The sequence below is a fragment of the Equus asinus genome, chromosome 12 (assembly GCF_041296235.1).
Source record: "Equus asinus isolate D_3611 breed Donkey chromosome 12, EquAss-T2T_v2, whole genome shotgun sequence".
Classification (NCBI taxonomy): domain Eukaryota; kingdom Metazoa; phylum Chordata; class Mammalia; order Perissodactyla; family Equidae; genus Equus; species Equus asinus.
In genome coordinates, this window is record NC_091801.1 from 58,181,891 (window position 1) to 58,197,476 (window position 15,586).

The 15,586-nt window shown below is 32.0% G+C and overlaps 1 long non-coding RNA gene across 1 annotated transcript; it reads left to right on the forward strand.

The window, feature by feature from the left end:
• The first annotated feature begins 1,603 nt into the window (after nt 1–1,603).
• On the forward strand, nt 1,604–8,776 carry LOC139039853 (uncharacterized). Its single transcript, XR_011493059.1, has 3 exons — nt 1,604–1,728; nt 3,455–3,576; nt 8,430–8,776. It is a non-coding gene; the product is annotated as an uncharacterized lncRNA (long non-coding RNA).
• Nucleotides 8,777–15,586: the final 6,810 nt, after the last annotated feature.

Here is a 15,586-nt window from a genome sequence, read left to right on the forward strand (position 1 = left end):
AATTTTACATTAGTGTCTGGAGTTAAATTTCCAGTTTATAATGAAATTGTGTGTGATTTTTCTTTGTCTGCTTTCTGAAAATATATCCCCTTGGAAAATTGTGGTAATGATAGGTAGGGGCTCTAGATAAATCTCAAGTTTTGATCAGTGAAGAAAATATTATATTGACTTCAAATCTTAAGAGAATGAACTACATGATTCCAATAATTACATTTTATTGTGTGATTTAAAAACAATTTTGATTGTGCACAGATGCACAGTAAGTTAGGAAATGATTATTGTTTCATATTTCAATAAGAAAAAAATAAGAATCTAGGTGAGGAAGCGTGTGTATTTTGACAATTGCTAGAGTAAGTCTATTCAAAGAAATATGTCAACTAATTAGTGTAAAAAGTACATTTTTTATGAGTGACTTGCATCATTTTATCAGTTCTCGATACAATCAGCAACAACAAGTTATCAACAGACAAGTTATGCCCTGATATCTAATGGTAATAACTGATAAGATATCAGAAGAATCTATCATGATAATTGTCTCACCATGACTGAACTGTGATGTAATCAGAAAAGTCGAAACAGTCATCCAAAGTGAATGCTAAAACCATACAGAAATCTATGCATATAATGGCAGACTTGTGCAAATCTTCAGATTTTGTATAGAACACATTACATGGCACTTTTAGAGGTCATTCGACAGAAAATAGGACCAAGACTGTTTACCTACAAGATCCAGCCCTTCTGACTCCGTAGTAAATATGAATTGTGTGCATAGGAAAGGAATAAGAGAGAGTAAATCCATTGAAAAATTATATACTTATAGGTGATTTTTTTTCCTACCTCCAGACGTAGTCCTCCTTTCGGAGGATTCACATTTCTTAGGATCATATAACATTTTACCATTTTGGTATTTGTTTTTAATATAGATGCCATTTTCAGGTGTCTGTAATGCATTAAATTTATGGTAATATGTTTGCTCTTAGGGATGTGTGCTAACTAAAAGAATGTATCAAGTGTCCTTTCATACAGAACTACAAAAATTAATTAATTTGTTGCTAAACACTTTTTATAACATCTGTACAACTCTACTTCAGATTTTTAGCTGTGTGATGGCCTTTCTAAAATATAGTACTTATTTATAATTTCTGTGTGCCTAGCATATATCCTGCTACACTTAGGACATGTTGACAGCTATCTCATCAAATATTTGTGGGTGCCTTAAAATGCATAATTACTGAACTCATTAGCAGTTGTATAACTTTAATTCACTTGCACTGCCCTTCAAGTATCTTTCAACAGTGGAGGCTGAAAGTTGTCTACACAGCATCCATTCTCCCCTTTTCCACAATAGAAACCGATTTTGTTGAGATATCTAAACTTCCCCTCTTCAGCCTTGTGCCTCGGGGGAAGTTCTAACCCAGTTTCATCAGGGTGTTTCATTTGTCGGAGAATATTTTTATTTGTCATGACAGTAATTGGTTCAGAGATGGGCAGATAATCAAGTTCTGGCCAATGAGATCCAAGAGAGTCTCAGAGAAAGGGACACTTTTTATTCTTCCTCTGGATAGTGTCAAGCATGTTATGATTTCTGAAACTGCTGTAGCCATCTGGATATGAAGCCAGAACTTAAGACAGCAAAATGGAGAGAAGGAAGGAAACTGGGTCCTGAATAACATTGTTGATTTGTTAAATCGGGCAATCTTGGAAACTTCACTGTCTCAGCAGTTATAGGTACGTAATGATAAAAGTCTGTTGGAGTTGGATTTTCTTTTATTTGCGAGTATCAAAATATATAACCATCTGTCATTTACATCTGTCATTTTGCATTTGTAAAATCAGGGAAATGACATGGAAGCTAGTTTTGCCTTCATAATAGTAAGCAGTCCTGGATCCCATGGTCATTTAATTTCAAGTAGATAAACTGTGCATAAGCAGGGAATTTGTAGAGAAGTTAAACAATATGTAGAAAGTAAGCTTAAGTCTTGTAACATTTTTTAAAAGGTTTAAAAGGAAAAACCTCTTTCATGAGATGTGGATTTTCAATCATATATTAATAATGCCAAAGATAAAATTTACAGAATTATCCAATCTGTAAGGAGATAAAATCTTCTTTATCTGAAAGCTTAAAATTAATACTATTATACCTACAGTATTTAACATATTAGACAAAATATAATAAATTGAATACACACACAAACATATGTATGATCGATGTATATTATGAATGCTTGCATGTGTATGTTATATATATTCTATCTGTCTTGCACCCATACACACACATATACTATGGCTTGAGATAAATCGTAAAATTGCAATTGCTACCCCAGCAGTCCCCATACTATTGGATAACTTCAACTGAAATGTAAATTTATTTCTTAAACAAACAAAAAAGACGGTGTTAACTCCATGGATTTTGTAAATTATGAAATTTTCTTTAGAGTAACAGTATATGACAGACATTTCCAAAATACTGAGAGTCCAGTGTAGAGGAATAAAATCATGCCCGTAAATTCCTTAAGATGCACTGTTTGAAATAACTAACTGACCTAATATGCAAAAGTTTTCAATCTTCTAAAGAATCTTAAATTCGCATTCAGATATTTTAATAGCCAAAACCCCTTTTTTTAGGATAAAACTGAGCTCAGGACACGCCTAGCCCCTCTTGCTTTTTCAGAAATATTTGCATATTAGGTCAGGCATTTTTTAATATATCACTCTTGAAAAATTCAATTCCTTAACCTTTCTTCTTCACAGTTTTTCTTAGTTATTATTTTGGGAAAAGCATTGCTTTCTAACATGCAAATTTCTCCCTATGAATAGCTTTTGTAATTTAAAAGGAATGTATGCAGGAAAAAGTATAATATAATATAGTTATTTAACATGGACATTTTATAAGAAAAGTGTAGAAAAAGGAAATCATAAATAAATATTTATGTGTCCTAGTTAATCTTAAAACAACTAGATAAGTCTTTAGCATAATAAAAGAAGACAATGAATATAAATTAAAGGATGCAGGATATCAATTAGGATTACTATAAAATCTGAATTATAGTTTATACAAATCATTATTTAAATATATTTCAATTAACTTAAACTGCTCATAACAATTAAACTAAACACACAGAAACTTATCTTTTATAACTGAGATTAAAAATTTTAATCCATGCTATAATGTTATAATTTTCTAACAGTCTTATTTAAACTATTAATTTGTCCAGTGGATATTGAACATGTAGTACAAAGTTAACACTTTAGCCTGGTTCCTATCTGATAATAAAAAAATGAAGCAAAGAGAAGATGAACATTCAACTATTTCAGATTGTATATTTAACATTATAGGATAAATTTGTTAGTAAGCTATGTAGAAAATAAAATTGTCACTATTTGGCTCTATTAATCAGTAAATTTAGATCTGTTGATCTAATGTCTGACTTAGGTTGTACTTTTCTTTCTTTAGTATACCACTGTGTTTTCTGGAAAATGTCTACTTTGCCAAGAGGATATTCTTCCCACATGGAGAAGAACCGCTCTTAGGTGAAAATCATGCCTAAGCTAAGTCTTCCAGATCGGCGCCATTTGGTGAGAGATATTATTGTATAACTATTTCATTTTCTTTTACAAGATCTGAGATTACAGCATATTCTAAAGTACTTAAAGACTAAATCCTCACTTCAAAAGATAGACATTATCTGCCCCCAAACATCATTTTAGCTTTGAAAAAAAGTGTACCTGAAAAAACATCTGTCCTTTAAAGTGTTAGTGATAAAGGCAAATCTGGGCCTAAAACATTAGCTGTTGCTTTTCAATAAAAAGATTTTTAACAAAATCACTTGAACCTTGACATTTTAACAAATTTACCACTCTGTTTTACTAACTATTTAGGAATATAAAGAGTACAATTCTATAAACCTTACACCTCCCAAGGTAAGTAAATAGGAAAGTAGGTGGAGGGAAAAATTAAAAGGCTAAATTATTCCCTTTTTTTTGGAATGTTAACTATATATGTATAATTTTCTCCAGATTGTCTTATGAGATCTTGTGGGGAAACTAATTTCTTCGTTTTCTGAATGATCTTACATTTTATTAACACTCATTTGTCATAATTATCACTTTGTAATTTACATTTTAGTTAATTAGATTTATATATAACTAAATAATGTACATTTTAGTTGTGTTAAATATAAAAGGTTTTATTCTTTGTTTTCAATGTTTTCAATATGATCTCACAAAAAGAGAGGAAGCATTGAGCTTGATTTTTAATGGTTTTCACCCTGTTACAGCCTAATTTATCCCATATGTTATATAAGGTGTATAAAACAAATGTCTGCCTTCTGAAGAAATGTTCACTAGAGATATTAATGGCCAGTGTTGAAAAATGTTTTTATTAAGGACTGATCACAAAGGTGTTATTAAAGTTATGTCCCTGAATTTACTTTCATCTGTCTCAATAATTTATTACTACTTGAAACTGGGAGAAACACAACATGCTTACATTATAATGTTATGTTTCTATGAATGGGTTGATTAATTATTCCATTTTATTTAAATAGAAGACACTAAAATGATAGTTAATGTTGTTGAAAAGTTTTAAAAACTAACTGAACTCATTTATACTTGATTTTCATTGACATTAAAAATTCTATTTTCAATATAAATCAGTATGGTTTCAATGATGACTATTAAGCAATATTTCCTAGATTAAGAAGCAGTTGTAAAACGACAAGACATGTTGGGTAATATAGCTTAGCAGTAAAACAAAAACCTATGTAATTAAATTTAAAAATACTGCAGAAGTTCCAGGTGAATGCTTTTAAAAGCCAAGGAAATCAGTTTTAATGAAGTGTTCTGGTGTACTTTTATAAAAACGAATGTTGTGTTAGCAATTTGAGAAAAAAAGCCAGTCTATATAAAAGATATGAAATTACTTCAAGACTGAAAGTGATCAAATAAGTCTAAAATCAAAATTCTCAATATTCTAGAAGGAGTATTTTTCCCCCTGAACAATGAAAGCAAGATTTATAATGTTAGCTGAATGCACACACTTAAAATTCTGAAGCAGCTCTTCCCACACTACTGGTGTCCCTCAGAATGATAATATTATAGCAGGTTAGGAATAGAGGAAGAGTTAATGGCCAAGCGAATTTAAGGAATTCTCCATAAAATAACACTTTCCAAAGATTTACATTAAATATTAGCATATAAAGTACCCATGGTGGTCCACTTTTAAGAAAGCAGCTTATGTTTGTTCAAACCAACATTTTAGAATACATTTAACCACAGGAATTTTGAAAGTTTGATTTAAACACTCTTTTTATTTCAAAGCTTTAATGTCCCAAGACGCATCAGTTTGAGAAATGCCCTTAAAGGCAATTGCATTAAAGACAAATAATTCACTATTACAAATATTAATACTTCTCCAAAGAATGTTCTACCCACATAAATGTTTAATCAAAATCTATTATGCTGCCTGGAAATATTAATAAAAACAACCAATGGTTACAGAGGACTAACTATGTATCAGTTGTTGTGCAAAGTATATGTAAGCAACATCTCTTAAATTTCCATGACCACATACTTGTTCCTTCTGCATGCTCCACACTGCTAACATAATTATCTACAAAAGAATTAAATATTTTAAAAACATTGTTTAAATCATTTTGATCATTTGCCATTGAACAAGAAGGACTAGTCTGGACTTCTTAATAGGATATACAAGGTACCTCATTATTTGGTTATCTATATTACATTTATTTTATCCATTTATGTTTTCATAGAATATACTGTGCTAGAATTCTTTTAGGCGATTAGAAATCTACAACTTAAATTAGATAAGAGCCCTCCTCTGATATTATGCACATTTTACAAGTGAGGAGAGACAATAAACTTATTAATAAATGAGTAAGTTAATTTAAAAAGAGGCGAGTGTTCCAAAGGTAATACATTATAACAAGGTGATGGGAATGGAAATTTTTTAGATAGGATGGTCAGAGAAGACCCCACCCAATGAGTGATAATTGAGTGGAGACTCAAATGATGAGAAGAAATTAGCTCCAAAGTCCTAGAAAAAGATTCTAGAATTTTATCACCCTTACGTCAGGTTCAAGGATGTTTAAGCTTGCGTTAATCCAATGTAAGCTTTAGTTTCCATTTACAAAAAGATAGAAATATCACTTTGTGTATTTAATATGTAGTAAGTTGCCATATATCTTATAGGAGCTAGATTTTTGGGAAAACAGTGGGTTAAGGGCTAACTAAATTTCAAATTTTCTGGAGATGTTCTTTAAGGACAGGTAATGAAAAGTGTATCAGAAACGTAAACAGAGGAAAGAATGAAGAGTGTTCAGGTATTTGGTTGGTTTGCATATTACCAGCATAACTTATTTGATAACAATAATGCAGTGAATTTCTTCTAGTTCTCATGTTGTTTGGTTTAACATGAGTGCAAGGTTGTATAGTTTCACAAAGAGTGGGAAAACTGAAGATTCAGCTTTCTGGCTATCTAATTGAAAAGTGGGTCACAAGGAAACATAAAGTAACCTGGAGATCACAGAGAGAAAAAAGCTTGGAAAATAATCCCATTAAGCTTGTTAAAATTAACTGTTGGGTTCAACCAAGAGCTACACGTATGTGGATCACAATCTAATCAGCACATCAATTAATTTGAATACTGACTCAACAGATAAAACAACTTCCAGGTCAGTGAACCTCTCATAGAACAAAACAAAAGAAACCCACACACAAACATATCATAATCAAACTACTAAAAAAATAGACACAATGCAAAATCTTGAAAGTTGCCAGAGAAATGTGAACATTTACTTAAGGAGAACAGTGATTTGAGTAACAGAAGATTACTGATCAGAAACTAGGAAGGCCAGGAGGAAATGGCACAATATTTTCAGCAAGCTTAAAGAAAAAAATAGTCAACCCAGAATTCTATAGCCAGTGAAAATATTCTCCAGGAATCAAGGTATAAAAACATTATCAGATAAAGAAAAACTAGGAGAATTAATTTTCAATAGAGCTGTTCTAAAATAATTCCTAAAAGAAGTTCTTTAGACAAAGGAAATTTCATTTATATATTGTCACTTTTCTTTCTTCATAGAGAAGAAAAATACATTTCCCATTTTTTTTGTTTTTCTTACTAAAATAAGAGATGAATAGTTCTATTTTCCAAAAAGAAAGAATAATGATATTCATTAGCTGAAAGCAGAAATAAATCCCCATCAGCTAAAAATAAACATCTGCAAGTAATTCAAAAACAATTGTCAAAATAATGGTTAAACTTTCCTTGTATTTCTCTCCTTTTTTCTTCTTTCTTGCTGTCTCCATTTTTCTATACTTCCTTCTGTTCTTCTTTCTTTGCTTCTTTTCTTCCTCTTTTCATTCTTTCTTCTTTGCATGTTTCCAAGTTATTTTTTAATTAAGAAAGGCTTTACTTCTTTTCACATGCAGATTTCTCCTTAGGAATAATCTTATAGTTTTAAAACCAATGACCACAGGGAAAAGCGTAAAATAATGTAGCTTAATTAACATGAAAAATCTATGAGATAAATCAAGAAAAAAGGAATCATAAATAGTATCGATATGCCCATGGTAATCTTTAGGCCACCAGACAAGTTTGGGCATGTTTTATACATTCTGACAGTCTCTGTCTTTTAATTTGTGTGTTTAGATGACTTAAATGTAATTTTTGATATTTGTATTATATATCAAATGTATCATTTTACTTTGTTTTATTTCCTCTGTTTTTCATTCACTTATTTCTGCTTTTTTATTTGTTTTGAGGAAGATTAGCCCTGAGCTAACATCTGCTGCCAATCCTCCTCTTTTTGCTGAGGAAGACTGGCCCTGAGCTAACAATCATGCCCATCTTCCTCTACTTTATATGTGGGATGCCTACCACAGCATGGCTTGCCACGTGGTGCCATGTCTGCACCCGGGATCTGAACCAGCGAACCCCAGGCCACCAGAGGAACATGTGAACTTAACTGCTGTGCCACTGGGCCGGCCTCTTATTTCTGCATTCTAATTTTAGTTACTTTAATGTATTTACTATTCCGTTTTAATTTATGAACTACGTTTTTGACTATATGTCTGTGTACAGTGTTCTTTTCAGTTGTTGTCATAGAGATTATAATCTACAAACTGAGGTTTCCAGTCTACTTAGAATCAACATTTTACCACTTCAACTAGGATATGGAAATCTTACCACAACAAGTGGTGTCCTTTCACCTTCCCCTTGATGTTATATTTTTTGTATATATCACATCTTCATCCTTCAAATACCTCATCACACAATGCTATGATTTTTGCTTTTAACTGAAAAACATTTTTTAAAAGAACTTAAGAAGATAAAATAGTCTATTTGTATTTGCTGGTTATTTATCATTTCTCATATTCTTTCTTTTTCCCTCCAAAACACTATCCAGGCCCAGAGCGTTTCACAGTACAATTCTGCCAACACTTAAGGAGGAATGAACACCACTTCTATACAACCCCTTCCAGAAAACTGAAGAAGAGGGAATATGTTCCAATTCTTTTTAGGAAGCTACTTTTACCCTGATACAAAACCTGACAAAGACAGTACAAAACAAAAACAACTACAGATGAATATGCCTTTTGAATACAGACAGAAAAATCCTTAACAAATATTAGCAAATGTAATCCACAATACATAAAAAGAACTATACAGTATAGGAAGTGGGGCTTGTTTCAGGTATGCAAGGCTGGTTCCTTGTTTGAGAATCAATCAGTGTCACCTACCTTATTAACAGTCAAAAGAAGAAAAATCTTACGATCATATTAATTGATGAAGAAAAGGCATTTGACAAAATTCAACATCCATTCATGATCAAATCATAAACAAGTAAGGAATAGAGAAAACTTCCTCAAGTTTATAAGGAACATCTAGAAAAAACCCCTATAGATAACATTATACTTATGGGTGAAAGACTGAACGTTTCTCCACAAGAACAGAAACAAGGTAAGGATGTCCACTCTCACCACTCTTATTCCACATACTGTGGAATGAAATAAGGGTAGCAAATGATATAACAGATATACAGATGGGAAAGGAAGACATAAACTGAATATATTTGCAATAAAAATGATTTTTTATGTAGAAAATCTCAAGGAATCTATTTTAAAAGTACTAAAATGAATAAGTGTGTTTAGCAAGATCTCAGGGTACAATATCAACATATAAAATACAATCATATACTTATATACTAGTAATGAATACATGAACACAAAAACTGAAAATACAATAGTAATTACAATCATTGAAAAAAAAGAAATAAATAGCTATGAATCTAACAAAACATGTAGAACTTGCATGCTGAAACCAAAATATTCTGATCACAGAAAATCTAAACAAATGGAGATAGACTGTGATCAAGGATTGGAAGACTCAACATAGTAAATATGTCAATTCCATCCAAATTCATACATAAATTTCCTGCAGTTACTATCAAAATTCCACCCAGATACTTTTTAGATATAGAAAAGATCATTCTAAAATTTATATGGAGAGTAAAGGAAGTAGAATAGCTAAAAGCATTTTGTAAAAGAAAAAGAAAATGGATGGAATCAGTCTACATCGTTTTGAGAAGGCATAGAAATGACAAATAAGAACATAAAGAGATGTTCGTTATCATTAGCCACTAGCAAAATGCAAATTAAATCCCCTTTCATGTAGTACTACAAACCAATAAGAATGGCTAAAATAAAATTTAAAAAAATAGTGACAACAGCAAGCACTTGCGAGGATGCTGAGAAACTCTATCACTTTTATATTAATCGTGGGCATGTAAAGTGGGAAAGCTTCTCTGGAAAGCAGGGAGAGAGTTTGCTACTCAACTAAACATGCGGCTGCCGTACGAGCCATCAGTTGGACTCCTGAGGTTTTATTTCAGAGAAATAATGATTTATTTTTACACCAATACTTGTACAGTAATGTCCATAGCTACTTTATTCATGATAGCCCAAAACCTGAAACATCCCAGATGTCCTTAAATGGGTGGATCAGCAAACAAACTGTGGTGTATCTATACATGGAATACTAATCAGCAACAAAAAAGAACAAATTATTAATAGACACAACATCTTGATGAATCTCCAGAATTATGCTAAGAAAAATCTCAAAGGATACACACTGTATGATTCCATTCAAGCAACATTCTTGAAATGATAAAATTATAAAACTGTGGAAATGGAGAACAGATTAGTGGTTGCCAGAGTATGTTGGGTTCTCCAGAAAAATATATATATTATGTATATATGATATGTATGACATTATATATGTGTACAATAGGATATAAATAAATATTTGTATATTATATATTATATCATATGTATAATATATTGTAAATATAATAGATAAATAGTTATAATGTATAATATATAATATAATAATATATATAATATAATAGGAGATATCTATCTCGAGAGAGAGGGCAGATGAGAGAATTAGAAGGGAGATTCATTTTGAGGAACTGGCTCATGCAATTGTAAGGAATGGCACGTTCAAAATTTGTAGAGCAGGCTGGCAACCTGAAAACCCAGAAAGGGTTGATATGAGTCTTGAGTTTGAGATTGTAGGGTCAACCTTAGGCTGGAAGTTCAGGCAGAACTTCTCTGGGTAACTTTGGGTTTTGCTATTAAGGTCTTCAACTGATTCAATGAGGTCCACTCACATTATCAAGGATAATCTTTACTTAAAGTCACCAATTGTGGATGTTAACCACATCTGTAAAATACGTTAAATAACTACCCAAGTAGACACGTAATACTAAGTATCACACAGGGGTATACTGCATGAGCTAAAAGAGAAAATAGTCTGCTGTGATCCATATGCAATGTTTGACTCCAGTTAACACCAATTATTTACATTTTATATTAAGTGCAGTAGCAGCAAGCACCATTAGTGTTTGCAATTCAAACTCTGAACATGGATTTGGTACCACTTTAAACACTATCTGATATAGAGGTTTAAAAAGGCAAATGTAAGTCATATATATCCATCATCTGCAACTTGGCATGGAACCACACACATTGCTGTGGAAAAATATATATCTTCCAAATGGGGCCTGTGAAGAGCTGCTTAAATAGTGAACTTTCTTATTCCATTTAACATGTAGTTTAATTTATAAAATTGAATCAAGATAAAAATATTAAGACTCAAATTTTATAAAATATTTCTAGGTTCCTGGAGGATAATCAAAGAAAGTTTCAAACCTTCACAAAATTGAATTTCAGAAGGCTCCTGCTGTTAAGCAATAATAAACTAATTGTGACTTCCAAGCAGAAAACCACAGGGAAGATGGCACATTCAAGAAAATTTAAATCTGAAGTTAGAACCCAGCTTCTTATTATAGTTATTATCCTTCATTCGCTTAACATGTTTGTCACTTAATAAGGCCCATCTGGAATCTATTGTGACCTCAAGGATAGATTTTGCTTATCTTCATTTGTATCCAGGGCTATCTTACAAATAAATTATATGGTTTAAAATTACCTTTACTAAACTATACATGATATATAACCATGATTACATTAAGCATTCAGATGGTGGTTATTATTACTTCTGACTTTGAGGAGGTTTCTGACAAATACTCTATCATATCACTCATGCAGGTGCTGATTTTGTATTTGGAAGTAATAGTTGATTGTTTCCAGGAGCTTTATTTTCACTAGTTTACATACTTTATTTTGTTTATCTCTCATTTATTTGTACTGTCATATATTCCATGATAAGAGGTGTTTGTTATTGTTAGTACTTTAAACACAGAGGAAAAATAAATGCAATTCACCCGAAGGGGAATTATTCCTGATTTCATTATCATTTATTGTGTTCAAAGTATTGTGCTCAAATAAAATCTCATATACAATAATGTTATAATTTGCATGAAGACTAAAAACTAAAAAAAGGAAGCAACAATGAAGGATATTTAAAATTGGGCCAACCACCTGTATTTTCCTTTTGTTTCATGTGGTACATGGTTAAAAAGAACAACACTTTTTAAAAGAGAAGATGTGTGGATAATATTCAGAGTGATCCAAAAGCTAACCCAATATCAGTCATGCCAGCCAGACAAATATATTTTAAATGGGCAATGAAACAAGTTTGACTATTAATTGTAACCCTGACTTGATAGGGATTATGGTACTTAAATAGAAGTTCTATTAAAATCCGTATTTCCTGAAGGATTATTATTCTTTTTATTTCCATTGATACTTCTTATAATGGTCTCCAACATTTACCTTTATGGTTTTTAAAGCTTCTAAACCTCCCACAAATTTAGACCATTATGCCTTATGCTTTAAAAATATTTGGCTACTGACCAAGAAGTTTTAGAAAGTTGAAAGTATTGAAGCAATTATTTAGATTCCTACAAATATATTTGATTTATTTACAAAGAGTTGATGCTAGAACATTTGGGTTACATCTCCCCGTTCTAATTTATGAATATATCCACAACTTTATGTCCAAACAAAATTAGTGAAATATCTGGAAAAAATTTATTCTAATGTTTCATTTTTTACTTACAAGCTATACATTAGAAAGTTTCTGGAATTTTGTTAACAGATGCCTACAGAAATTACAAGACACAGTTCCATTCAGATCTTTTCTGGCATATTGACTATGAATCTATGCAAAATGATGATGTCCAAAACAGACATGAGGTTTTGGTTCCATAAGAAATGCTGCTGCTTCTGTCAATTGTCTGTTATTAAACAAATATGTAAGTATGTATTCCTACATAAAGAATAGACTCTTTTATAATTCCTTTCCATAAGGACCTGATCGTGTTATTAAGATACTACTACCTTCAATAAAAGAATATTGCCAAACTCTAAGATATAGGCAGAATGTTATTTTACAATGTTGTCAATAAAATCAATAATTGTAACTGCATATTGGAAATACTCCAGAATTCATCTCCCAACATACAAAGAACTTATTGTTATACATAGTGTTCATCAAAAATTAATTAATTTTTGAAATAACATGTTAAAAAGTTTGGTGTACCAAAAGAGTTTGGTACTCGCAACACAATTAAATACAACAAGATGAAGTGATTTTCAGGCACAGAGCAAGTAATCTAGAATCTTATTAACTGAAAAATCATTTGAGATGTAGTATTTTGTTTTTAAAATAGTACTGTCATTTTTCTGTAGAAAATAGACTATAGATTTGCATGGGAGGGGGGATACATTAACAAATAATAGGGTCAATAAAAGGATAATAGAGCACTATTGTTTCAGAGATGCTAAGAACCTCTCTTACTCATTTTTATTTTTCTAGAAAATCCACCCTCATCTATCTGCCTCAACTTTATTTATTAGTAACTAAAATATTTTATACAGAAAATTTAAATTGAAGCTTAATATATAAACAACGCTGATGGGTGTTAAGTTTGTGACTGGATATCATATCTTTTTACTCATAGGAATAAAAAGGGCATTAGGATATTCACAAATGACTAGTTCATAAATTATTTCATCTAGATTTTGTAAAAGCTAAAATAAATTGAAGATAGATATTCATTGCTTAATAGTGTTTATATATGTTAATTTGCTTCTGGTCTTGAATCAAGGATGATTGTTTGTTACTTATACCTGTTTTGTTTAACTCAGTTTAGAAATTGCCACTTCACTATAGTACACAATCTTAGGCTTTCCATAACACAGTAAGGAGCAAATACAACCACTGAAGATTTAATCTTAACAAGACGTTCAAGGAACTCATGGGAATTCTTCTTTTAATTGGAAATTGAATGACAAACTCTAAGCATCTTATTTACCAAAATGCTCAGTTATCCTGGTCTACTGATGAGAGAGGAAACTGCTACTGTTACGAATGCCTGTTTCGGTTTAAATGTTTCAATGTTTTCTTTTCTTTTTTAATATCTGAGGGAAAACTGACAATGAGCTGTTTAAGGTGAAGCTAAGGAATTTATTTTTTCCAAATTGAAACTTAAATTAGCCAAGTCAAAGAATAAGTCAGACTTGTAGGAATGAAATTCTGTTGTTCAAGTAATACGACATTCTTTCTTTGTCTATAATTAAACTTCATCTCAATTATTAGCATCCATTCAGCTAGGTAGCAGAAAACAACCTCAGAACATTATCTTTCTGTAATTACAGTTTTCTACTATACTTTTCCCACCCTAAGTCAGATCATGGGGGGTTTTAAGCTCTTGTCTCCTCAAGAAGTTCTATGGGGAATCAGGGTACAGCTTATTTTTGCCAAATGAATTAGCTCTGATTGATGATATAATGAATTCTGATAAATTCAGTGGCTTAAAACAACAGAAATTTATTCTCTTACGGTTCTGGAGATCAGAAATATAAAACCAAGATGTTAGCGGGGCTGCTTTCTTTCTGGAGACTTCAAAGGAGAATCCATTTTGTTGCCTTTTTCAGCTTCTTAAAGATGATCTTCTTTCCTTGACTCATGGCCCATTCCCAAATCACTCCCCCCTCTTTTTCCATTGTTACATCTACTACTACTGACTCTGATCCTCCTGCCTTCCTCTTATGAGGACCCTTGTGATCATTTTTGGTCCATTCAAATAATCCAGGATAATATCCCTGACTCAAGATGCTTAATCACATCTGCAAAGTCCCTTTTACAAGTTACGATAACATATTCACAGACTCCAGGGGTTAGGATGCAGATATCTTTGGGGAGGACATTAAACAGCCTACCAGACCAAGCTATCAGAATTGTATTCTCTCTTCTGGAATTTAGCCCAGTCATTGTAGGGTGGCTGGCAATAGGGAGAATCTTGCTATATTCTCTTACTATATTCTCTTAATTTCTTTCTTTCCTTTCTTTTCTTTTCTTTTCTTTTTTTTTTTTTTGAGGAAGATTAGCCCTGAGCTATCTGCTGCCAATCCTCCTCTTTTTGCTGAGGAAGACTGGCGCTGAGTTAACATCAGTGCCCATCTTCCTCTACTTTATATGTGGGAGGCCCACCACAGCATGGTTTGCCAAGCAGTGCTGTGTCCCAACCCGGGATCCAAACTGGCGAACCCTGGGCCACCAAGAAGCAGAACGTGTGAACTTAACTGCTGTGCCACTGGGCTGGCCCTCTTACTTTATTTCTACGTGCCAACTGCTTTCCCTGTTATATAAAATCTTCCCCTGTTGGGGCATGAATTGATCTTGCTGTTTCTTTGCTGTCAGACATAACACCTTAAATTCAGCACTTTAACTATTGGGGATAAGAATTGATTTTTCTATACTCAGTAGTCTCCTGTGTTATATACTCTCAGAGCCATTTTGTACAGAATAGCCTATTAATTTTCTCAATAGTAGATATTATTATAAAGTAATAATATGTGTATAAAATATTCCTATTGGTGTATAAACATGTTAACCTTGTATATCAGTTTTGTATGTAGCAAGGGAAAGAAAAACAATCCCTGCTTAAGGAAGAGATATACTGTATTCCAGAGGTATCAGCTACTGTTTCACTCAGTGTAGAATTGTGTCGCCTTTTGTAGATATGTTAACTTTTCAAAGGGAGAATCAAGTTAGAGTAAATTTCCAGTGCATCTTTGAATAAGAATAAGTCCT